A 7534-nucleotide genomic window follows, 5' to 3' on the forward strand; every position below is an offset into this window, starting at 1 on the left:
CTGAGTCATGTTCGCAGGCCACAGGTTTCAACAATCAAACCTCAGTCATGATCCCAGGACACAGGTGTCCAGAATCAAACCTCAGTCATGTTCCCAGGGAACAGGCTTCCAGAAACAAACCTCAGTCATGTTCCCAGGCCACAGGGTTCCAGAATCAAACCTCAGCCTTGTTCCCAGGACACAGGTTTACAGAATAAACCCGATATCATGTTCCCTGGTCACAGTCTTCCAGAATCAAACCTCAGTCATGTTGCCAGGCCACAGGTTTCCACCATCAAACCTCAGATATGTTCCCAGGCCACAGGGTTCCAGAATCAAACCGTTCTCATATTCCCAGGCCACAGGGTTCCAGAATCCACCGATTTCATGTTCCCAGTCCACAGGGTTCCAGAACCAAGGCTCAGTCAGGTTCCCGGCGCACAGTATTCCAAAATCTAAACAGATGTCATGTTCCCAGGCCACAGTTTTCAAGAATCACGCCTCAGTCATGTTCCCAGGCCACAGGGATCCAGAATCAAACATCAGTCATGTTGCCAGGCCATAGGGCACCACCATCAAACCTCAGTCATATTCCCAGGCCACAGGTTTCCACCATCAAACCTCAGGCATATTCCCAGGCCACAGGGTTCCAGAATCAATCCTCAGTTATGTTCCCTGGCTACAGGGTTCCAGAATAAAACGTCAGTCATGTTCCCAGTCCACAGGGTTCCAGAAACAAGGCTCAGTCAGGTTCCCGGGGCACAGTATTCCACAATCTAAACAGATGTCATGTTCCCAGGCCTCAGGGTTCTAGAATCCACCGATGTCATGTTCCCAGGCCACAGGGTTCCAGAATCAATCCTCTGTTATGTTCCCAGGCTACAGTGTTCCAGAATAAAACCTCAGTCATGTTCCCAGTCCACAGGGTTCCAGAACCAAGGCTCAGTCAGGTTCCCGGGGCACAGTATTCCACAATCTAAACAGATGTCATGTTCCCAGGCCACAGTTTTCAAGAATCACGCCTCAGTCATGTTCCCAGTCCACAAGGATCCAGAATCAAACTTCAGTCATGTTGCCAGGCCATAGGGTACCACCATCAAACCTCAGTCATATTCCCAGGCCACAGGTTTCCAGAATCAAACCGATTTCATGTTCCCAGGCAACAGTGTACCAGAATCCAAACCGATGTCATGTTCCCAGGCCACAGGATTCCACACTCTAACATCAGTCATCTTCCCAAACCAATGGTTTCCAGAATCAAACCTCAGTCGTATTCACAGGACACAGGGTTCCAGAATCAAACCTCAGTCATGTTCCCTGGACACAGATTTCAGAAATAAAATCCCAGTCATGTTCCCAGGCCACAGGGTTCCACAATTAAACCTCAGTCATATTCCCAGGCCAGAGGGTTCCACAATCAAACCTCAGTCCTGTTGCCAGACCACGGTTCCACCATCAAACCTCAGTCATGTTCCCAGGCCAGAGTGTTCCACAATCAAACCTAAGTCATCTTGCCAAGCCACAGGGTTCCACCATCAAACCTCAGTCATGTTGCCAGGCCACTGGTTTCCACCATCAAGCCTCACTCATGTTCCCAAGCCTGAGGGTTCCACTCTGAAACTTCAATCATGTTGCCAGGCCACAGGGTTCCACCATCAAACCTCAGTCATGTTCCGAGTAAACAGGGCTCCAGAATCAAAACAATGTCATGTCCCACGCCATGGGGTGCCAGTATCAGGCCTCAGTCATGTTCCCCGTTCACAGGGTTCCACAATCAAACCTCAGTCATGTTGCCAGTCCACAGGTTTCTGCCATCAAACCTAAGTCAACTTGCCAGGCCACAGGGTTCCAGAATCAAGCCTCAGTCATTTTGCCAGGCCATAGTGTTCCACCATCAAACCTCAGTCATGATCCCAGGCCCCATGTTTCCACAATGAAACCTCAGTCATTTTCCCAGGCCAAAGGTTTCCAGAATCAAACCTCAGTCATATTCCCAGGACACATGGTTCCAGAATCAAACCTGAGTCATATTCGCAGGCCACAGGTTTCAACAATCAAACCTCAGTCATGATCCCAGGACACAGGTGTCCAGAATCAAACCTCAGTCATGTTCCCAGGGAACAGGCTTCCAGAAACAAACCTCAGTCATGTTCCCAGGCCACAGGGTTCCAGAATCAAACCTCAGTCTTGTTCCCAGGACACAGGTTTCCAGAATCAACCCGATATCATGTTCCCTGGTCACAGTCTTCCAGAATCAAACCTCAGTCATGTTGCCAGGCCACAGGTTTCCACCATCAAACCTCAGACATGTTCCCAGGCCACAGGGTTCCAGAATCAAACAGTTCTCATATTCCCAGGCCACAGGGTTCCAGAATCCACCGATTTCATGTTCCCAGGCCACAGGGTTCCAGAACCCAGGCTCAGTCAGGTTCCCGGGGCACAGTATTCCACAATCTAAAGAGATGTCATGTTCCCAGGCCACAGTTTTCAAGAATCACGCCTCAGTCATGTTCCCAGGCCACAGGGATCCAGAATCAAACTTCAGTCATGTTGCCAGGCCATAGGGTACCACCATCAAACCTCAGTCATAATCCCAGGCCACAGGTTTCCAGAATCAAACCGATTTCATGTTCCCAGGCAACAGGGTACCAGAATCCAAACCGATGTCATGTTCCCAGGCCACAGGATTCCACACCCTAACATCAGTCATCTTCCCAAACCAATGGTTTCCAGAATCAAACCTCAGTCGTATTCCCAGGACACAGGGTTCCACAATCAAACCTCAGTCCTGTTGCCAGACCACGGTTCCACCATCAAGCCTCAGTCATGTTCCCAGGCCAGAGTGTTCCACAATCAAACCTAAGTCATCTTGCCAAGCCACAGGGTTCCACCATCAAACCTCAGTCATGTTGCCAGGCCACTGGTTTCCACCATCAAGCCTCACTCATGTTCCCAAGCCTGAGAGTTCCACTCTGAAACTTCAATCATGTTGCCAGGCCACAGGGTTCCACCATCAAACCTCAGTCATGTTCCGAGTAAACAGGGCTCCAGAATCAAAACAATGTCATGTCCCACGCCATGGGGTGCCAGTATCAGGCCTCAGTCATGTTCCCCGTTCACAGGGTTCCACAATCAAACCTCAGTCATGTTGCCAGTCCACAGGTTTCTGCCATCAAACCTAAGTCAACTTGCCAGGCCACATGGTTCCAGAATCAAATCGTTTTCATATTCCCAGGCCTCAGGGATCCAGAATCCACCGATGTCATATTCCCAGGCTTCAGGGTTCCACAATAAAACCTCAGTCATGTTCCCAGTCCACAGGGTTCCTGAACCAAGGCTCAGTCAAGTTCCCGGGGCACAGTATTCCACAATCTAAACAGATGTCATGTTCCCAGGCCACAATTTTCAACCATCACGCCTCAGCCATGTTCCCAGGCCACAGGGATCCAGAATCAAACTTCAGTCATGTTGCCAGGACATAGGGTACCACCATCAAACCTCAGTCATATTCCCAGGCCACAGGTTTCCAGAATCAAACCGATTTCATGTTCCCAGGCAAGAGGGTACCAGAATCCAAACCGATGTCATGTTCCCAGGCCACAGGATTCCACACTCTAACATCAGTCATCTTCCCAGGCCAATGGTATCCAGAATCAAACCTCAGTCATATTCCCAGGCCACATGGTTCCAGAATCAAACCTCAGTCGTGTTCCCAGGACACAGGGTTCCAGAATCAAACCTCAGTCATGTTGCCAGTCCACAGGTTTCTGCCATCAAACCTCAGTCAACTTGCCAGGCCACAGTGTTCCAGAATCAAGCCTCAGTCATTTTGCCAGGCCATAGTGTTCCACCATGAAACCTCAGTCATGATCCCAGGCCCCATGTTTCCACAATGAAACCTCAGTCATTTTCCCAGGCCAAAGGTTTCCAGAATCAAACCTCAGTCATATTCCCAGGCCACATGGCTCCAGAATCAAACCTGAGTCATGTTCGCAGGCCACAGGTTTCAACAATCAAACCTCAGTCATGATCCCAGGACACAGGTGTCCAGAATCAAACCTCAGTCATGTTCCCAGGGAACAGGCTTCCAGAAACAAACCTCAGTCATGTTCCCAGGCCACAGGGTTCCAGAATCAAACCTCAGCCTTGTTCCCAGGACACAGGTTTACAGAATAAACCCGATATCATGTTCCCTGGTCACAGTCTTCCAGAATCAAACCTCAGTCATGTTGCCAGGCCACAGGTTTCCACCATCAAACCTCAGATATGTTCCCAGGCCACAGGGTTCCAGAATCAAACCGTTCTCATATTCCCAGGCCACAGGGTTCCAGAATCCACCGATTTCATGTTCCCAGTCCACAGGGTTCCAGAACCAAGGCTCAGTCAGGTTCCCGGCGCACAGTATTCCAAAATCTAAACAGATGTCATGTTCCCAGGCCACAGTTTTCAAGAATCACGCCTCAGTCATGTTCCCAGGCCACAGGGATCCAGAATCAAACATCAGTCATGTTGCCAGGCCATAGGGCACCACCATCAAACCTCAGTCATATTCCCAGGCCACAGGTTTCCACCATCAAACCTCAGGCATATTCCCAGGCCACAGGGTTCCAGAATCAATCCTCAGTTATGTTCCCTGGCTACAGGGTTCCAGAATAAAACGTCAGTCATGTTCCCAGTCCACAGGGTTCCAGAAACAAGGCTCAGTCAGGTTCCCGGGGCACAGTATTCCACAATCTAAACAGATGTCATGTTCCCAGGCCTCAGGGTTCTAGAATCCACCGATGTCATGTTCCCAGGCCACAGGGTTCCAGAATCAATCCTCTGTTATGTTCCCAGGCTACAGTGTTCCAGAATAAAACCTCAGTCATGTTCCCAGTCCACAGGGTTCCAGAACCAAGGCTCAGTCAGGTTCCCGGGGCACAGTATTCCACAATCTAAACAGATGTCATGTTCCCAGGCCACAGTTTTCAAGAATCACGCCTCAGTCATGTTCCCAGTCCACAAGGATCCAGAATCAAACTTCAGTCATGTTGCCAGGCCATAGGGTACCACCATCAAACCTCAGTCATATTCCCAGGCCACAGGTTTCCAGAATCAAACCGATTTCATGTTCCCAGGCAACAGTGTACCAGAATCCAAACCGATGTCATGTTCCCAGGCCACAGGATTCCACACTCTAACATCAGTCATCTTCCCAAACCAATGGTTTCCAGAATCAAACCTCAGTCGTATTCACAGGACACAGGGTTCCAGAATCAAACCTCAGTCATGTTCCCTGGACACAGATTTCAGAAATAAAATCCCAGTCATGTTCCCAGGCCACAGGGTTCCACAATTAAACCTCAGTCATATTCCCAGGCCAGAGGGTTCCACAATCAAACCTCAGTCCTGTTGCCAGACCACGGTTCCACCAACAAGCCTCAGTCATGTTCCCAGGCCAGAGTGTTCCACAATCAAACCTAAGTCATCTTGCCAAGCCACAGGGTTCCACCATCAAACCTCAGTCATGTTGCCAGGCCACTGGTTTCCACCATCAAGCCTCACTCATGTTCCCAAGCCTGAGGGTTCCACTCTGAAACTTCAATCATGTTGCCAGGCCACAGGGTTCCACCATCAAACCTCAGTCATGTTCCGAGTAAACAGGGCTCCAGAATCAAAACAATGTCATGTCCCACGCCATGGGGTGCCAGTATCAGGCCTCAGTCATGTTCCCCGTTCACAGGGTTCCACAATCAAACCTCAGTCATGTTGCCAGTCCACAGGTTTCTGCCATCAAACCTAAGTCAACTTGCCAGGCCACAGGGTTCCAGAATCAAGCCTCAGTCATTTTGCCAGGCCATAGTGTTCCACCATCAAACCTCAGTCATGATCCCAGGCCCCATGTTTCCACAATGAAACCTCAGTCATTTTCCCAGGCCAAAGGTTTCCAGAATCAAACCTCAGTCATATTCCCAGGACACATGGTTCCAGAATCAAACCTGAATCATGTTCGCAGGCCACAGGTTTCAACAATCAAACCTCAGTCATGATCCCAGGACACAGGTGTCCAGAATCAAACCTCAGTCATGTTCCCAGGGAACAGGCTTCCAGAAACAAACCTCAGTCATGTTCCCAGGCCACAGGGTTCCAGAATCAAACCTCAGTCTTGTTCCCAGGACACAGGTTTCCAGAATCAACCCGATATCATGTTCCCTGGTCACAGTCTTCCAGAATCAAACCTCAGTCATGTTGCCAGGCCACAGGTTTCCACCATCAAACCTCAGACATGTTCCCAGGCCACAGGGTTCCAGAATCAAACAGTTCTCATATTCCCAGGCCACAGGGTTCCAGAATCCACCGATTTCATGTTCCCAGGCCACAGGGTTCCAGAACCAAGGCTCAGTCAGGTTCCCGGGGCACAGTATTCCACAATCTAAAGAGATGTCATGTTCCCAGGCCACAGTTTTCAAGAATCACGCCTCAGTCATGTTCCCAGGCCACAGGGATCCAGAATCAAACTTCAGTCATGTTGCCAGGCCATAGGGTACCACCATCAAACCTCAGTCATAATCCCAGGCCACAGGTTTCCAGAATCAAACCGATTTCATGTTCCCAGGCAACAGGGTACCAGAATCCAAACCGATGTCATGTTCCCAGGACACAGGATTCCACACCCTAACATCAGTCATCTTCCCAAACCAATGGTTTCCAGAATCAAACCTCAGTCGTATTCCCAGGACACAGGGTTCCACAATCAAACCTCAGTCCTGTTGCCAGACCACGGTTCCACCATCAAGCCTCAGTCATGTTCCCAGGCCAGAGTGTTCCACAATCAAACCTAAGTCATCTTGCCAAGCCACAGGGTTCCACCATCAAACCTCAGTCATGTTGCCAGGCCACTGGTTTCCACCATCAAGCCTCACTCATGTTCCCAAGCCTGAGAGTTCCACTCTGAAACTTCAATCATGTTGCCAGGCCACAGGGTTCCACCATCAAACCTCAGTCATGTTCCGAGTAAACAGGGCTCCAGAATCAAAACAATGTCATGTCCCACGCCATGGGGTGCCAGTATCAGGCCTCAGTCATGTTCCCCGTTCACAGGGTTCCACAATCAAACCTCAGTCATGTTGCCAGTCCACAGATTTCTGCCATCAAACCTAAGTCAACTTGCCAGGCCACATGGTTCCAGAATCAAATCGTTTTCATATTCCCAGGCCTCAGGGATCCAGAATCCACCGATGTCATATTCCCAGGCTTCAGGGTTCCACAATAAAACCTCAGTCATGTTCCCAGTCCACAGGGTTCCAGAACCAAGGCTCAGTCAAGTTCCCGGGGCACAGTATTCCACAATCTAAACAGATGTCATGTTCCCAGGCCACAATTTTCAACAATCACGCCTCAGCCATGTTCCCAGGCCACAGGGATCCAGAATCAAACTTCAGTCATGTTGCCAGGACATAGGGTACCACCATCAAACCTCAGTCATATTCCCAGGCCACAGGTTTCCAGAATCAAACCGATTTCATGTTCCCAGGCAAGAGGGTACCAGAATCCAAACCGATGTCATGTTCCCAGG

This window comes from Balaenoptera physalus (assembly GCF_965194825.1).
Source record: "Balaenoptera physalus genome assembly, chromosome: 20".
NCBI classification, from domain to species: Eukaryota; Metazoa; Chordata; class Mammalia; order Artiodactyla; family Balaenopteridae; genus Balaenoptera; species Balaenoptera physalus.